Below are 18,999 nucleotides of genomic sequence, written 5' to 3' on the forward strand. Positions count from 1 at the left end.
ATGGTGAAGAGAAGCTTGTGAGTGTGGTGGTTCGAGGTTATATTGAAAGGATGGTTTACATGCACGGGGTGGGGCTTGTTGGTAGTTACAAGGTTGTCCACCATATCTTTCAGCTGGGTATGCATTGTAGAATGGTCTTTGTTCAGGATATCTCGGAGGGTGTTGCTGCCAAAAGGGTTGATTAGATCCTCTTGGTTCCATCCATCCTTGATTGGTCTGACCTTGATGCGCGTTCCTGCTGTAACTCCTATTTCCTTTAACAATATTAGAACCAAACTCAAAGCGAGAGGGGTGAGAGTTCATGGTAGCAAATAAAGATAAACAAGAAAAAACAAAAATAAATAAACAAGCAAAAGAAAAATATTTACAATAACCAATAATAAGGCACACGTTAGCAGTTTCCCGGCAACGGCGCCATTTTGATGAGAGAACTTTTGTGTGGTCTAGAAAATTGCGGATGGATCCTCGTTGCAAGTATAGTTTCTAAACTTTCAAAAGTCCTTTCATACAAACGTGTTGGGTGTCACAAGTAACAAATCCCTTTAAAAATTGTTAACCGAGTATTCAGACCTCGGGTCATCTTCTCAAGGAACTGCGAGGAAGTATGTTCTTATTATTGGCTATAAAGGTTGTAATCGGGGTTTAGAAGATGAGAAGCAAGTAATTTAAATAACAAGTAAAGTAAATGGCAATTAAAATAAATAAATACTGTAAAGCAGACTTTTGGCAAGGTAAGAGAAGTTGGAGGTCCAACGTAGTTATCTCTCTCAACTATAATGAAAGTTGAATCTAAACTCCAATTGGTCAACCTTTACTAGGCCAAAGGAAAGTCAAGGGACTAATTAAATTGACCTTTGAATCCTATTTATTTCCTAAGAAAAGGTTGGGATTACTTAAGTTCAGCTCAATTAGCAAGATAACGATTATCAATTATGTTGAGTTTAATAACTGTTGAGTTACTGAATTCTTAACCAGGACCAAAAGGGGAAAAAGTAAAATTGCTGGAATAATAAAAATGCCCTTAGATGGGAAGCAATGGTAACTTAAATCAAAGAGAACAATCATAAACTGAAAATATCTCAATTATCATTAATTCAAATAACAGTCTGTAACATGGAAGAAATTCATAAATTCACTGATCAATCTAAGTACCGGAATAAATAAAAGTAAAAGGAAGCTAAAACAAAGAAACGTAAAACCTGGATCGAGAGTCACTCTTAAAGCAAAAAGAAATCCTAAATCCTAATCCTAAAAGAGAGAGGATAAGATCTCCCTCTCAACTAAATCTAAATCATTGAAAAATAAAATATGCGAGCTCTCCCTGAATGGATGCGTTCTCCCACTTTATAGCCTTTAGTCTATGCCTTCTGGACTTGGATTTAGGCCAAAAAGGCTTCAGAATCTGCTTTGAGCGTTTTCTGCAATTTCTGGTGCGTGGCCTCTGTCACGCGTCCGCGTGAGTCACGCGGTCGCGTCATTCGGAGCTTTTCCTTGCCACGCGGTCGCGTCAGTCATGCGACCGCGTCATGTGCGTTCTGCTTAAGGCGCGTGGTCGCGTCAGTCATGCGGCCGCGTCGCTGCATCTTCGCTTCTAGCACGCGATCGCGTCGTCCATGCGGTCGCGTGGATACCAGTTTCCTTAAAGCTCCGTTTTGCTTTCTCCTTCCATTTTGTATGTTTCCTTTTCTATCCTTTAAGTCATTCTGCCTTAGAAAATCTGAAACTACTCAACACACTAATCACGGCATCGAATGGAAATAAAGGCAATTAAAATAATTAATTTTAAAGCTTAGAAAACATGTTTTTCACATACATCACATAATAAGGAAGGGAAAGTAAAATCATGCAATTATTATGAATAAGTGGGTGAAGGATTGAATAAATCACTCAAATTAAGCACAAAATACATCATAAAATATGGGTTTATCACTAACCAATAATTAAAATAAAAACAAAAATATTTTTTTATTTTAATTTTAATTTCGAATTCTCTCTCTCTCTCTCTCTCTCTCTCTCTCTCTCATCTCTTTCTATTTATTTATTTACTAACACCTCTCTTCTTCTTAAAAATTCGAACCCTCTCCCCCTCTCTGTGTTCGAATTTTTCATCTTCTCTCTTATTCATTCTACTCTTCTATTCTTCTACTCACATAAAGAAATCTCTATACTGTGACATAGAGGATTCCTATTCTTTTCTGTTCTCTTCTTTTTTATATGAGCAGGAACAAGGATAAGAACATTCTTGTTGAAGTTGATCCTGAACCTGAAAGGACTCTAAAGAGGAAGCTAAGAGAAGCTAAAGCACAACACTCTAGAGAGAACCTGACAGAATTTTTCGAAAAAGAAGAAGAGATGGCCGAACCCAATAACAATGGTGGAGATGTAAGGAAGATGCTTGTTGACTTTATTGCACCCTCTTCTGACTTCTATGGAAGGAGCATCTCAATTCCTGCAATTGGAGCAAACAACGTTGAGCTTAAGCCTCAATTAGTTTCTCTGATGCAGCAGAATTACAAGTTTCATGGACTTCCATTGGAAGATCCTCATCAGTTCTTAGCTGAATTCTTGTAAATCTGTGACACTGTTAAGACCAATGGGTTTAATCCTGAGGTCTACAGACTTATACTTTTTCCCTTTGCTGTAAGAGACAGAGCTAGGACATGGTTCGACTCACAACCTAAAGATAGCCTGAACTCTTGGGAAAAGTTGGTTAATGCTTTCTTGGCTAAATTCTTTCCACCTCAAAAGTTGAGCAAGCTTAGAGTGGAAGTCTAAACTTTCAGACAGAAGGAAGGTGAATCCCTCTATGAAGCTTGGGAAAGATATAAGCAATTGATCAGAAGGTGTCCTTCTGGCATGCTTTCAGAATGGAGCATCATATGCATATTCTATGATGGTCTGTCTGAGAATATGCATAAACAACACAGACATTCATTCAGTAGTTTTGAGATCTAGTTTTTCACTCTCTTAGGTTTTTCTCTCTAGTTTTTAGGATTTTAATTTTCAATTGGTCTTAGCATTGGAACATTGAGAAGAGTTATTTCCTCATCAAGACTTCATCATTCTAGTTTGTTCTCTTAACTTGGTTTTAACCTTCCATGTTCTTTGTTATGTTCAATTTTGTCATTTAGATACTTTTATGATTAATTAATGCAAGGATTATTTCTCTTTAATTCAATTTCAATTCCAATAATCATGTCTTCTTTTAATTCCCTTTTATATGCCATGGATTCTTTATTTACAATGCTTGAGTAGTTCCCTTACTTGATGGGGAGTTGATTAAAAAGAACTCTTGAGTTGGAAGGATTGAAAGAAAATTTGTAATTGGGTTAAATGTTGGATTGCTATCCTGTCGCCGACGCCAATCCCTTTGAACTAAGTGGGTTGCAACTTGTGAACAAATCTGACATTCCCACTTGTTTGACTTTCCCTTACCTAGTAAAGGATAACCAAACAGAACAACCATTAATTATAAATTAATCTCACAATCACACCATCAATGATAGAGATTCTAACCAATCAATTCCCAGTCAAGGCTTTTATTTATATTACTTGATATTCCTCAATTTAATTTCCAATTTATCTAGCTCAACTTCTTGGAACATCTGATTAATAAAACAGCACACTTTTCTGCAACTCGTTGGGAGACGACATGGGACTTAAAACTCCCAGTAATTTTAATTTAAACTCTTTGTGACATATTTCTAAATTGATAGGCAGATTTTCGGTGAGTTAAGAACTATACTTGCAACGTAACCATTTTAATAAATTTTTAATTCACCAGCTTCTGCTTCCCATCAATTTTTGGTGCCGTTGCCGAGGAGTTGCAATAGAGTGCTAATTTTATTGATTAGAATTTATTTATTTGCATTTTATTTAATTTTGCTACTATGAGCTGCAAGTTTCTTCCGTCAAATGACACGTTCACTTCCTGATCCGCGCTTGCTAATATTCGATCCTGAAATTGAAAGAACAATTTCACGAATAAGGCGAGAACAACGTAGGTTAGCCCGCTCTGAGGGCGGATCTGAAAGTGAATTTGAGGAAGAAACCAGCCCCCGTTCTACTGATTCGGTTGTTTTACGTGCAGAAAACATGGCAGCTAGAAGAGTTACCATTCAGGAGGAAGGAGCTCCTGATTTTACAATGCAACCGTTTCAAGCGCATCATCCAGCGGTAGCTATGGATTTTGAAATAAAGACTGCACTGCTAAATTTGATGCCTAAGTTTCATGGCCTACCTGCTCAAGAGCCTATCAAGCACTTGAGAGATTTCCGAGCAGCCTGTTCTACTGTCAGGCGTGATGGCACTGATGAAACTTCAATTCTGCTGAAAGCTTTTCCATTCTCTCTTGAGGGAAAAGCAAGAGAGTGGTACTACACTCAACCTCTAGCAAATGTATCCAACTGGGATACACTCAGAAAGGAGTTTCTGGAGAAATTTTTTCCATCTGAAGTTACTGATAAACTGAGGAAGGATATCTCTACAATTGTTCAGGACGACAATGAGACTCTCTTTGAATACTGGGAGCGCTTCAATAATCTTCTGGAAGCATACCCCCACCACATGATTGACAAGATTGTGCTACTCAGCTATATCACACAAGGTATGAGGCCCCAAGATAAGACCACATTGGAAAGTGCCAGCAATGGGTCTATGAAGAAGTACAAGACCACTGATGAAGCTTGGCAATTGATCAGTGATTTAGCTGAATCTACTCGGAACCACAAACAGAAGCAAGGCCGTTCAAAAGCCGTTGCAGAAGTATCTTCTGGCATAGAGACTGCTGCTCTAAATCAAAGCATCTGTGAAATGACCAACCTGCTAAAACAAATGCAGTTGAATCAACAAGCTCAGCAAACTCAACCGCAGCAAAACCAACAACTAGTCCCACAAAGAATTTACGAAATTTGTGCTGATTATAGTCATTACACTGATGAATACCCGCAGCTCCAACAAGAAGACAACATGGTGGCATCCACTCACAACTTCTATGACCGCCCCAACCAAGGGTACAATCAAAGTGGAAATAATAACCATGGATGGCAGGACAATTCAAACCAGAATTGGAGGGACAACAATAATAGGGGAGGCAGAGATAATCAGGGAAATCAAAAGTGGAATAATAACAACAACAGGCAGCAAAATCAACCTTACCGAGCACCTCACCTGAGGCAAAACCAAGGACCACCGAACAATCAGCAGCAAACCTCTCAGTTTACTCATTCTTCTATATCTTCTAATGAAGATTTATTACAAGCTTTTGAGAAAAGACAACTGGCCATGGAAAATACCATCGTGAACAATATTAACACCAGTCTGAATGGTTTCACCTCTACTCTACAAGCTTTATTGACACAACTTGGTTCAGCACAAAACCCCAGTAACCAACCTTCAAGCACCACTGGAATCCCCTCTCAACCATTACCCAATCCAAAGGGAGGCATTAATGCCATCACCCTGAGGTCCGGAACCACACTGCAAGAGAGGAATCAGGAAGAACCAAGCTCACCAGAATACGCCTCAGCTGAAGATGTGGTAGAAATCGAAGATGTTGAAGAGGAAGAGGACATACAGGACATAGCTGAAGAAGAGATAGCTCAACCACAGGAAGAAGCACAAAAAGACGCAGGCCCCACAGAAAACACTACTCCCATTCCATTTCCACAACTTGCAAGGAAGCCCAGGAAGCAGCTGGAACATGATCCTAAAATGGTAGAAATATTCAAAAAGGTTGAGGTAACTGTTCCCCTTTTTTATGTTATTCAGTAGGTACCTAAATATGCAAAGTTTCTAAAAGACTTATGTATCCATAAAGACAAAATTAATGAATTAGAAACTATTTCTTTAGGTAGTTCTATATCTGCTTTAATGGGAGGATTACCTGAAAAATGTAGTGATCCAGGTCCTTGCATAGTTAATTGTACTATTGGTGGTGTAGTAATTTATGAGTGCATGTGTGATTTAGGAGCATGTGTCAGTATAATGCCTTTGTCTATATATGATGTTTTAAGGCTCCCTCCCTTAAAAAGGTCGGCAGCTCGTTTTGTGTTAGCAGATAAAAGCATTATTACAGTGGCTGGAGTTGCTGAAGATGTTTTGGTGAACATTAAAGGGCTCACATTTCCCACTGATTTTTATATCTTGGAGATGCCCCATAATGATTCAGATAAGCCATCATCAATCCTACTTGGAAGACCATTCCTGAAGACATCAAAATTCAAATTGGATGCTTTTTCAGGGACATACTCCTTTGAAATAGATGGCCGCATGGTGATCTTCAATCTGCATGGAGTCATTGACAACCCCCCAGAAGATCGTTCTATCTTCCAGTGTGATGTCATAGACGAAAGTGTGGCTGAAGTTCAAAAAGAAGAGTTTGAAGAGAGGCACACTGGACAAGGTCCAAGTGTGGGGACCCTCTTGACTGACAATGAGGACACTTCACCATTTTCACAAGCCCCAGATAATCCAGAGCCTACCCATGATCAGAAGTTAGAATTGAAACCTCTCCCTCTACATCTCAAATATGCTTATCTTGAGGATGAGCAGAAGCTTCCGGTTATTATTGCAAGAGAACTGACTTCTCAACAAGAAGAGCAGTTACTTGATGTGCTGAGGAAGCATAAGAAAGCAATTGGGTGGAGTTTGGCAGACATAGTGGGAATCGACCCTCAAGTATGCGAGCACAGAATATTTTTAGAAGAGGGAGCAAGACCTGTCCGTCAACCACAAAGAAGATTGAATCCCACCATCTTGGAAGTTGTCAAAAAGGAAGTGACCAGACTATTGGAAGCCGGTATCATATATCCCATTTTAGACAGTGAATGGGTAAGCCCAGTACAAGTGGTGCTCAAGAAGTCCGGAGTCACTACAGTGAAGAATGAGCATGGAGAGCTCATAGCAACTAGAGTTCAGAATGCTTGGAGAGTCTGCATTGACTATAGGCGTCTCAACCAAGCTACCCGTAAGGATCACTACCCACTTCCATTCATTGATCAAATGCTGGATCGCCTGTCAGGTAAATCACATTATTGCTTTCTAGATGGTTACACAGGTTATTTCCAGATTCATATAGCTCCTGAGGATCAGGAAAAGACTACTTTTACATGTCCTTTTGGGACTTATGCTTATAAGAGAATGCCCTTTGGCTTGTGCAATGCACCAGCTACTTTCCAAAGATGTATGATGAGTCTTTTCTCTGATCTTATTGAGGACTGTATGAAAGTTTTTATGGACGATTTTAGCGTTTATGGTGATTCTTTTAACCTTTGCTTAGATGGATTATCTAGAGTATTAGATTGATGTGTTGATACAAACCTTGTATTGAATTTCGAAAAATACCACTTTATGGTAAAGCAAGGGATTGTATTAGGACATGTGGTATCTAATAATGGCATTTCTGTAGACCCAGCAAAGGTGAATGTTATTTCTAGTTTACCTTACCCCTCTTCTGTGAGGGAAGTCCGTTCGCTCCTTGGCCATGCAGGTTTCTACAGGAGATTTATTAAGGACTTTAGTAAGGTGGCACTTCCCTTATCCAGATTACTGCAGAAGGACATTGAGTTCGAGTTCAGTGAAGATTGCAAACAAGCATTTGATAAGCTGAAGACTGCTCTAACTCAAGCCCCAATTGTGAGAGGACACGACTGGAGCCAGCCGTTTGAGATCATGTGCGATGCTTCCAACCATGTAGTAGGAGCGGCGCTGGCTCAGCGTGAAGGTAAGGATCCTTTTGTTATTGCCTATGCGTCTAAGACTTTAGACACTGCCCAGTCCAATTATACTACTACTGAGAAAGAGCTACTTGCTATTGTTTTCGCTCTGGATAAATTCCGAGCTTATTTACTTGGTACTAGAGTAGTAGTGTATTCGGACCATGCAGCTCTAAAGTATTTATTAGCTAAAAAGGAATCCAAACCAAGACTTATACGTTGGATACTGCTGTTACAAGAATTTGATTTAGAAATAAAGGATAGGAGTGGTAATCAAAATTTAGTAGTGGACCACTTGAGTCACCTTGAACAAATTAAGGATGATTCTACTCCTATAGATGATAATTTTCCTTTTGACAACCTGCAAGCAGTATCTGAGGTAGTCCCTTGGTACGCACCTATTGCTAATTATTTAGTTAGCCGCACATTTCCTCCACATTTCTCTAAACATCAAAGAGACAAGCTGAAAAGCGAGTCTAAATATTATATATGGGATGACCCATATTTATGGAGATGTGGCGCTGACCAGATAATTAGACGATGTGTAGCTCAATCAGAATTCCAGTCCATTTTAGAGGCCTGTCACTCATCTGAGAGTGGAGGACACTTTGGCCCTCAAAGAACAGCTAGAAAGATCTTAGACTGCGGATTCTGGTGGCCTACTCTTTTTAGAGATGCTGTTGAGTTTTGTAAATCTTGTTACCCATGCCAGAAATTTGGTAACATATCCAAGAGGGATGAGATGCCTCAACAATATATGCTTTTCTGTGAAATTTTTGATGTCTGGGGCATTGACTTCATGGGTCCATTTCCAAATTCTAGTGGATATTTTTATATATTGTTAGCTGTGGATTATGTTTCCAAATGGGTGGAAGCAATTCCTACCCGCACTGATGATGCTAACACTGTTGTTTCCTTTGTGAGAAATATATTATATGCCGCTTTGGATCACCACGAGCGATCGTGAGCGATCAAGGCACCCATTTTTGTAACAGGAGACTAACAGGATTGATGAAGAAGCATGGGATAATCCATAAAGTTGCAACAGCTTACCATCCCCAAACTAATGGGCAAGCCGAGGTGTCAAACAGAGAAATTAAGCGTATCTTGCAGAAGATAGTAAAGCCTCATAGAAAAGACTGGAGCACCAGACTACAAGATGCACTGTGGGCATATAGAACAGCATACAAGACACCCATTGGGATGAGTCCCTTCCGCCTGGTTTACGGAAAAGCTTGCCATCTCCCAGTTGAAATAGAACACAGAGCCTTCTGGGCAGTTAAGGAGTGCAACATGGGAATTGAGAATGCTGGAGCTAAAAGAAAGTTGCAACTGCAGGAACTGGAGAACCTTCGCCTGGAAGCTTATGAGAACTCCAGAATATACAAGGAAAAGATGAAAGCTGTGCATGATCAAAACATCAAGAAGAGAGAGTTCCAACCTGGAGATTTTGTTCTCCTTTACAAATCTCGACTGAGGCTCATGCCCGGTAAGTTGAGATCAAAATGGGAAGGTCCATACAGAATAGAGAAGGCTGAACCGTACGGAGTTTATCACCTAAGCCATCCTTCAAGCTCTGAACTTATTAAGGTTAATGGACAACGCCTGAAGCTATACCATGGTGAGAAGGTGCAGAAAAATAAGGAGCTTGAGATCTTCTGCTTGGAAGATCCCCACATAGCAACAGATTGAGCTAGTGGAGCGTCCAACTTACGGACGTAAAAGCAAAGTGCTTGGTGGGAGACAACCCACCGTGGTATGATCGTTCTTTTCTTCACTTTTAGTTTTTCTTCTTTAAATAACTCTTCTCTTTATTCGTGCTCTTTCATATGCATGTCTTTATCTTTCTTTAAAATATATATATATATATATATATATATTTCGCCGCGCGACGCGATCGCACCAGCGACGCATCCGCGTGGCAGGAAGAGTACAGAAAAATAAAAATGAACAGAAAGTTACGCAGGAGGAGCGCTGGAGTCGTGCCAATGGCACAAATTTACCCACGCGACCGCGTCGCAGACGCGACCGCGTCGCATGGACATCATGGCCTCCCACGTGACCGCGTGCCCCACGCGGCCGCGTGCCCTGCATTTTCGACGTAAAAGGGTGTTTAATGCTATATTGTGCGAGAGTGGCGCTGGATTTGTGCTGGAAGCACAATCCTTGTCACGCGACCGCGTCAACGACGCGGCCGCATCCCCCATTTTATAACGCACACTCATGCGATCGCGTGACCCATGCGATCGCGTCACCCAATTTCGGCAATTAAAATGAATCGAACAGAGAGTTGTACTGGAGCGAGGCTGCACTCGCACCAGCAGTGCAACACGGGTCACGCGACCGCGTGACTGACCCGATCGCGTCATCTTACCTGATGCGCACCCACGCGAACGCGTGCCTTCCGCGGCCGCGTCGCATGCGCCGCACAGCTAAACCTCAATTGCCAAATTATCTTATCTTTCTTTCCTCCAAATCCTAATTTTTCTTTTCCCTCCTTCTTTCTTCTTTCCCCCTTCCCCCTTCTATCTCACCTTTCACTCTCTATCTCTCTCACCACCATTAACAAGGTTTTACCTTCTTCTTCCTTCTTCTCTTTTCTATCATTCTTATTATATTATGTATATATTATTATATTCTTTTTCTTTTCTTCTTCTTTTTGAACTTTTATTTTTCTTTATTCTTCTTTTCCCTTTTTACATGGTGTTAGAAATTTTTTGAGTCATTATCCCTCATTATATGCTTGTGACTTGTTACAATTCAATTGACAATTATTACTTTTAGGGGATTGCTTGCAAGTTCAATTTCATACTTTTTATATCTTGTTTAACATGCACGCCATGTGTTTGTGAAAATGCCCATATAGCATTATGCACTTCTCTATGTTACTATACTATTCAATGCTTTCTTTTCACAACTTTCCCTTTTTTATTTTATTAATTGAATTTAATTATCAATACAAACGTGATGGTTTGTTACAAAGTAATGCTTGGTCTATGCTACTCATGCCCTTTGCCAGCATGCCAATAAACACCTTGCATTCACTTGTCCTACATGCACTTGCTATATTTACATTGATGAGCTTTTCACATGTAATCCGGACCATGTGTTAATGCCATTTATCTTTATCGTGCATTGACTATCACTTATAATACCCTCTCTATTGCTCTATCTCTTTGAATTTAATTCCCTTTCTCTTCCCTTCTTTCAGGATGGCCACCAAGAAAGGAAAAGAGAAAGCTACTTCCAAACCACCAGCAAGAAAAGGAACTAAAAGAGCATTAGTAGCAGAGCCTTCTACAACCGCAGTCAAGCCCTCAACAAAACGAGTCAAGAGGATAATAAAGGTTGACGAAAAGGAGAAAGCCTTTCCAGCAAAGGACGCTGCGCGATTTCCCAATCGCTACTGTGAGCAGATGTTCCCCATCCAGGCAGAAAGGAACTATAACAATGAATACCTTTTTATCCTCCCGTCCAATATTGCCACCTTTGTTGAGCCGCAAATTGAGCGAAGACAATGGGGTTTCCTACGGAAACAACCAAGGCAGGTCAATCTTTCTTGGGTAGTTGAGTTCTTCTCCAACTTCTACATGCCGGCCCTGCAGTCTGTTTATGTCCGGCAGAAGCAAGTCCCCATCACAGAAGAAGCCATTCAGCAAGTTCTGAGTCTTCCCCCTATTCCTGCAGGAATGGACGCTTTTCAAGAAGCCACCCTTCAGCGCCAGAGATACCAATTTGACTGGGACTCTGTTCTCGGAGTCATCACTTTACCTGACAGCCGTTGGATCTACGGATACCACCGTACCCGCCCTAAGGGAATCTTGGGTTCCGCACTTACCTTGGAGGCTCGCGTATGGGCACAGATCATGTCCCATTACGTCTTTCCGAGCACTCATGAGTCCTTTTTCACTGTAGACATGGTTGTTCTACTATGGTGTATCCTTACAGACCAGCCTCTGAATCTCTCAAGACATATCCGGAATGCTATGGAACACGTACAAATTGCGGGCAACTTACCTTTTCCCGCCCTGGTCTCAGATCTTGTCTCAGCAGCCGGAGTCTCCTACAGAGCTGGGGACACCAAAGCCATGCTTCCACGGGATGATCAATATGTTCCTAACGGGAAATACCTCAGACTTTCAGCAGCCCCTACAAGCCAGCCTACTGAGCCAGTTGAAGATGATTCTTCTTCAACACCACAAGCATCTACAACTGAGAAATTGCTCCAGCAGATACTTGAAAAATTGGATCGGCATGAACTGAAAGCTAAGATGAGAGAGCGCCGTAACGAGCACCGATTCAAACACCTCAAAGAGCTACTCAAGGGACGCTTCAGAGACTCAGACACCCCAGACTCCACTTCCTTTACTAGCACTGGGAGCCATGACGGTCCCGAAGATGGAGATACTGCTACCAGCCCACCCATGTTCCTGACAGACGGCACCGAGGACGGTGCAAAGCCTTAAGTGTGGGGAGGTCGGTCAGTACCTGACTTCCGGAGGTAAATTCTCTTCTCTGGCACCAATAATTAGCATATTTTAGTTAGATTTTCTTTCTTTTATAGAATAGAATAAATTTCATAGGCTAGGATAGTTGCATGCATGTTCTACTTGATTGAAAAGACAATAAGTTTCTTTTAAAAATCTATCTTTGGAACAAAATTTCACTAATTTCAAAATTTTTATGATAAATCTGCTTGAGTTGTATTTGGAACATGATGTTTGAGCTAAAGAACACACAACCTGTGAAAGATTTGAGCCTTTATGTATGGTTACATTATTTAGCCATAATCATTTTATTCTTGTGTGTTTACTTCTCTATGATTGTAATCTATATTTTATTTTATCTTATATGTCCAATATTTATTATATTTACATGCTTGCACATGATTGAGGCCATTATTTGTTTAAACTCACTTATCCAAATCAAGCCTACCCTTCTCAATTACCTTTGTTAACCACTTTGAGCCTTTAAAACCCCATTTGTTCTATATTTTACCACATTACTAACCTTAAGCTAAAAAAACAATTGCATATCCCAAATTGAATCTTTGGTTAGCTTAAGATAGAATTGTGTGTACTAGTTAAGTATGGGAAATTGTGGAAACAAAAGTTGTTAAGGGGATGTGTCATGAAAATTTAAAGGGAATTTGGATACCTATTCATGTGAAACTATAAGAATAAAAAAAAAAATCTATGTGTGTTGATAAGCTTTATTTATTTCAATTCAAAAAAAAAAAGATGATAAACAAATAAATAAGGGGACAAAAATTACCCCAATGTTAAATTCAGAATTCAAATATCAATGCACATATGATAGAATTAAAATACAAAGTTGAAACATGAGTATGGGTTGAAAAAGGGAATTATGGGTAGCTAAGCATGAATTCAAAAGTATATAGAATATATGTATATTAGGTGAGAGCTTAGGTTAATTAAAGATTCAATTTATAAAGCTCACTTAGCCATATGTATATCCTTACCTGCACCTTGGCCCCATTACAACCCTGGAAAGACCTCATGATGTTTGCATCGGTATATTAACTGTTGTTGATTGGTTAAGAGAAAAACAAAAGTTAGAAAACATGACTGGAGAAGAATAGAGTGATTACCCTATACACTAGAGATTAGAGCGTACATACATTATCAGCGAGGGTTCAATACTTAAAATTTCATGTTTCCTGCTTTCATAAGCTATCTTCTTGCACTTTTATCGGTTTTATTGTATAATGATAGAATTAGTGGAATTTGAGTTGTAATTGTTTTGATGGGCTTATTTACTTTTAATCAAGTGGACAATAATCATATAGTTGCATTTATTTATAAATGTAGGATTGCATTGCATTTCATGAGTTTCTGCATGTTCATACTTATTTCCTTGTCCCCTTCAATTTAGCATGAGGACATGCTAATGTTTAAGTGTGGGGAGGTTGATAAACCACTATTTTATGGTTTATATTATGTTTAATTGTGTGGTTTTGTCATGATCCTTGCCCACTTATTCATCAATTTAGCATGCATTTAGATTTCCTTCCTAAATTCAGTACATGTTTGAAAATTGCTTCCTAGAGACTTTAATTATTTACTTTTAATTCTTCTTTATTCCATTCGATGCCGTGATCTGTGTGTCAAGTGTTTCAGGCCTTATAGGGCATGAATGAGATGGAGATTGGAGAGGAAGCTAGCAAAAATGGAAGGAACACAAGAATTTGAGGAGATAACCAGCGAGAAGTGACGTAGTCGCATGGCTCACGCGACCGCGCGAAGGAGCACAAATCGCAATGACGCGGCCGCATGGCTTGCGCGGCCGCGCGGATTGGAAAGTGCAAGCAACGCGGTAGCGTAGACGACGCGAACGCGTGGAGAGGAAAAAGCGCAAGCAACGCGTCCGCATGGACGACGCGATCGCGTGACATGTGCGATCTGCATAATCTACAGAATTCGATGGGGGCGATTTTGGGCCTTGTTCCGGCCCAGTTTTTGGCCCGGAACAGCAGACTAGAGTCAGAGAATATGCATAAACAACACAGACATTCATTCAGTAGTTTTGAGATCTAGTTTTTCACTCTCTTAGGTTTTTCTCTCTAGTTTTTAGGATTTTAATTTTCAATTGGTCTTAGCATTGGAACATTGAGAAAAGTTATTTCCTCATCAAGACTTCATCATTCTATTTTGTTCTCTTAACTTGGTTTTAACCTTCCATGTTCTTTGTTATGTTCAATTTTGTCATTCAGATACTTTTATGATTAATTAATGCAAGGATTATTTCTCTTTAATTCAATTTCAATTCCAATAATCATGTCTTCTTTTAATTCCCTTTTATATGCCATGGATTCTTTATTTACAATGCGTGAGTAGTTCCCTTACTTGATGGGGAGTTGATTAAAAGGAACTCTTGAGTTGGAAGGATTGAAAGAAAATTTGTAATTAGGTTAAATGTTAGATTGCTATCCTGTCGCCGACGCCAATCCCTTTGAACTAAGTGGGTTGCAACTTGTGAACAGATCTGGCATTCCCACTTGTTTGACTTTTCCTTACCTAGTAAAGGATAACCAAACAGAACAACCATTAATTATAAATTAATCTCACAATCACACCATCAATGATAGAGATTCTAACCAATCAATTCCCAGTCAAGGCTTTTATTTATATTACTTGATATTCCTCAATTTAATTTCCAATTTATCTAGCTCAACTTCTTGGAACATCTGATTAATAAAACAACACACTTTTCTGCAACTCATTGGGAGACGACCTGGGACTTAAAACTCCCAGTAATTTTAATTTAAACTCTTTGTGACATATTTCTAAATTGATAGGCAGATTTTTGGTGAGTTAAGAACTATACTTGCAACGTAACCATTTTAATAAATTTTTAATTCACCAGCTTCTGCTTCCCATCAAGAAGCCGAATCAAGGCTTCAGTAATAATAATGGTGGAAGAAACAGGTTTGGCAATAGCAAACCCTTTCCATCATCTTCTCAGTAACAGACAGAGAATTCTAAGCAGAGCCACTCTGACTTAGCAACTGTAGTCTCTGATCTATCTAAGACCACTCTCAGTTTCATGACTGAAATAAGGTCCTCCATTAGAAATTTGGAGGCACAAGTGGGTCAGCTGAGTAAAAGAGTTACTGAACTCCCTCCTAGTACTCTCCCAAGTAATATAGATTAAGAGAGTTGAAGAACTGAAGATTGACGGTTTAGAATTCAGAATAAATTTCCGTTGCAAGTATAGTTTCTAAGCCGAGCAATCGACCTTTCTTACAAAAGTTTTGGTTGTCACAAGTAACAAACCCCGTTGAAATTGATAACCAAAGTATTTAACCTCGGGTCATCTTCTCAAGGAACTGCAGGGAGGTATTCTTATTATTGGTTATGAGTTTTGTAAATTGGGGGTTTTGAAATTAAGGAACAAGTAATTTAAATGACAAATAAAGTAAATAAATAACTGTAAAATAAACTCTTGGCAAGGTATGAAAATTCAAAAGTCCTATCCTAGTTACTCCTATGAGAATGGAAGTTAATCCCACTTAGTTAACCCTTATGAAAGCAAGGGAAAGTCAAGTGAACTAATTAGTTAGATTCCCAAGTCCTAGCCAACTCCTAAGGAAAGACTAGAGTTAGTGGAATACCAGTCAATTTAGCCGACATAACAACCAATCACGGATAGTTGATAACTCAAGAGCTTCCAGTTAATCAATTAAAGCAAATAACAAAAAAAGTTAAGTAAGAATCAATGATCTGAAATACCTCAATTGCGTTAATAAGAGAAAATCAATTTAAACATAATGAGTTCATAAGCCAATCTGGCAACATAAGTAAATAAAGGATAGCATTAAAATACCTGAAAGTAAAAGAGAAATATAAAATAAAAGGAATGTTGAACCTGATGAAGAGTTGAAATTCTAAATCCTTTAAGAGGAATCATAATCCTAAAACCTAAGAGAAAGGAGAGAACCTCTCTCTCTCTCTAAAAACTACATCTAAACTATGAAAAGGGAATAATTGAGACATGATAATGAATGGATGCATTCCCCCACTTTACAATCTCTAATATGTGCCTTCTAGACTTGGATCTGGGCCAAAAAGGGTTTCAGAAATCACTAGGAGCGTTTTCTGTAATTTCTGGTGCGTGGCGTCTGTCACGCGTCCGCATGGGTCACGCGGTCGCGTCATCTGGAGTTTTCCTTATCACGCGTTCGCTTCGGTCACGCATCCGCGTCATCTGTGTTCTGCTCATGGCGCGTGTCCGCGTCAGTCACGCGTTCACGTCGCTGCCTTTTCGTGCTGCGCATGCGACCGCGTCGTCCATGCGTTCGCGTCGCTGCCAGTTCTACAAAAACTCCATTTTGTGTTTTCCTTCTATTTTTGTATGTTTCCTTTCCATCCTTTAAGTCATTCTTTCCTTAGAAGATCTGAAACTTCTCCACACATAGATCACGGCATCGAATGGTAATAAAGGGTAATTAAAATAAATAATTTCAAAGCATAGGAAACATGTATTTCACATATATCACATAATAAGGAAGGAAAAGTGAAACCATGCAATTTACATGAATAAGTGGGTGAAGGGTTGAATAAATCACTTAAATTGAGCACAATATATATCATAAAATATGGGTTTATCAACCTCCCCACACTTAAACAATAGCATGTCCTCATGCTAAATCCAAGATAAAGAGTAAGGTAAAGTGGTGGAATCTCATGCAATGCAATCTACCCTAAATGCAACTACCTAAATGAATCATGCAATTCTAATTATTATTCACTTGTATATAAAACTTATATGTAGTTAAATTAATTCACATTCTCAAGGAATCATATATGCATAGCCAAACCCTAGATAATGTTAAAGCACTTTTACAATTGAGATGGGTAAAAATATTTTTCAAACTTGCAAGACAATTAACAATTTAAGCAGAGATATATGGTGATGAGCTATTGAACCCTCACTGGATTTTGTGTTTACTCTCTAGTCACTCAGTGTTTATTGGGTTAATCACTTTATTCTTCTTTTTATCCTTACTTTCTATAACTTTGATCTTCATCTAACCAATCAACAATTATAGAATATAGGCATACAAAAATCATGAGGTCTTTTTCAAGGTTGTAATGGGGCCAAGGTAAAGGTAAAGGTATATGTATAAGGCTAAGTAAGCTAATAAGTGAATCCTTGATTAGTCTAAGATCTCACCTAACATACATATTTTATAAATCAAAGTTTCTTAACCTATTTGCCCAAATTTTCTCACTTTGTATTGCAAGCTCATGCATTAACTTTAATTTTATCACATGTGCATTGATTTTTTTATTTTACAATTGGGGAATTTTTTATATCCCCTTAATTAAATACCGAAAATAATTTTTTTAATGCACATGGTAATTCAATTGTTTTGATTTTACATGAGCATGCTTCCCAAATTTTTTTATTTTGAAACATCTTTATTCTTTTTAACTTTCTACCCTTTGTTTCTATCATTCATGTTCCCATAAAGTTCCCCACACTTAAACAATACACAATTTCTATTTTAAGCTAACCAAGGATTTAACTTGGGATTTTTATTTTGTTTTTCTGCTTAAGGCTAGTAATGTGGTTTATAGAACAAGAGGGGATTAAAGAGCTCAAGGGGGCTAACAAGGGTGATGTAAAAGGTAGGCTAATTTGGGATAAATGAGGAAAATTTCAAATGATGGTCTCAATCATCTCTTAGTATGTATCTATACTCTATAATTGGACATATAGATTAAAACAAAGTAAAGAACACCAGAATGAAAAAGAAGGGCAAAACATACAGGAATAAAAATTATGGTTTGAATGTAACCATACAATTAAACTCAAAACTCACAGGCTGTGTGTTCTCTAGCTCAAAAATCATATATCAGTTATACATGTCATGCAAGTAGAAGTTAAGAGTTTCCATTATTCTTAATGTAAAAATTTTTTTATTTTTTTTTGGGTGGCTTTAAAGTTTTAGTGTTCCTCCTTGAAGAAATGTTGTTAACTAACTAACATGTAATGCTATATATACAAGATGTGTGGATTGATTATGTTAAAGTCTCCAGTTTACTTCCTTTTTATTTTCAATTTAAACCAAACTATCATATGCTAAAAGGGTAAACTATACTAATTAATCCACATATTCTATAACTAATAAGTTTAGAATTGCAACTAAACTAACTGGCTAAGGTATAAACTAAAGTGCAAAATAGAGTAAAAATACAACAAAAAAATAGTGTGCAAGTACTGAAAAATAAAAACAAAGATAAAAATACAGAAAAATAAATAAAATAAGATAAAAAGAGTCTGTAGTGGTTCACCAAAAAGATATGCCAGGGATGGCTACCTCCCCACACTTAAAATAAAGCATCGTCCTCGATACTCACTCAAGCTGGGTGTTAAGGAGTGTCATCACCGGAAGGATGGGCTGCTGGAGTCTCTGTAGTGGCCTGAGGATCCGCAGACTAGATAAGTATAGGAGGATCTGTCTGCTGCAGTGGAGGCTCTGACTGGATAGGAATCTCTGGATCTGCGGCCTAAATCAGGTGTGGCACCTCCTGCTGTGGTGCAGTCTGCTCTGGTCCTGCCGGTGCAGCCTGGGTAGGTGTCTCCTCCTCGTGATCGTCCTCCTCCACCTCAGATGTATCAGAAGGGGTGTCAGACTCGGAGGGGATGTCGCCACCGGATCGGATCATCAACTTGACGTGCTCATAGCGTCGCTTGTTGCGACGCTCCATACGATCCAAGCAGGCGAAGAGTCGATGCACCAAATGATAAATAGGCT

At 38.9% G+C, this 18,999-nt stretch overlaps 1 non-coding gene across 1 annotated transcript; it reads right to left on the reverse strand.

Annotated features, from left to right (window-relative positions):
- Positions 1-2,754: 2,754 nt before the first annotated feature.
- Positions 2,755-2,858, reverse strand: LOC148572112 (small nucleolar RNA R71). The gene has a single exon (XR_015880299.1). It is a non-coding gene; the product is annotated as a small nucleolar RNA R71 (small nucleolar RNA).
- Between the last annotated feature and the right edge of the window lie 16,141 nt (positions 2,859-18,999).

Source organism: Arachis ipaensis, chromosome B3, assembly GCF_059453495.1.
Source record: "Arachis ipaensis isolate K30076 ecotype BB chromosome B3, ASM5945349v1, whole genome shotgun sequence".
In the NCBI taxonomy this organism is placed as follows: domain Eukaryota; kingdom Viridiplantae; phylum Streptophyta; class Magnoliopsida; order Fabales; family Fabaceae; genus Arachis; species Arachis ipaensis.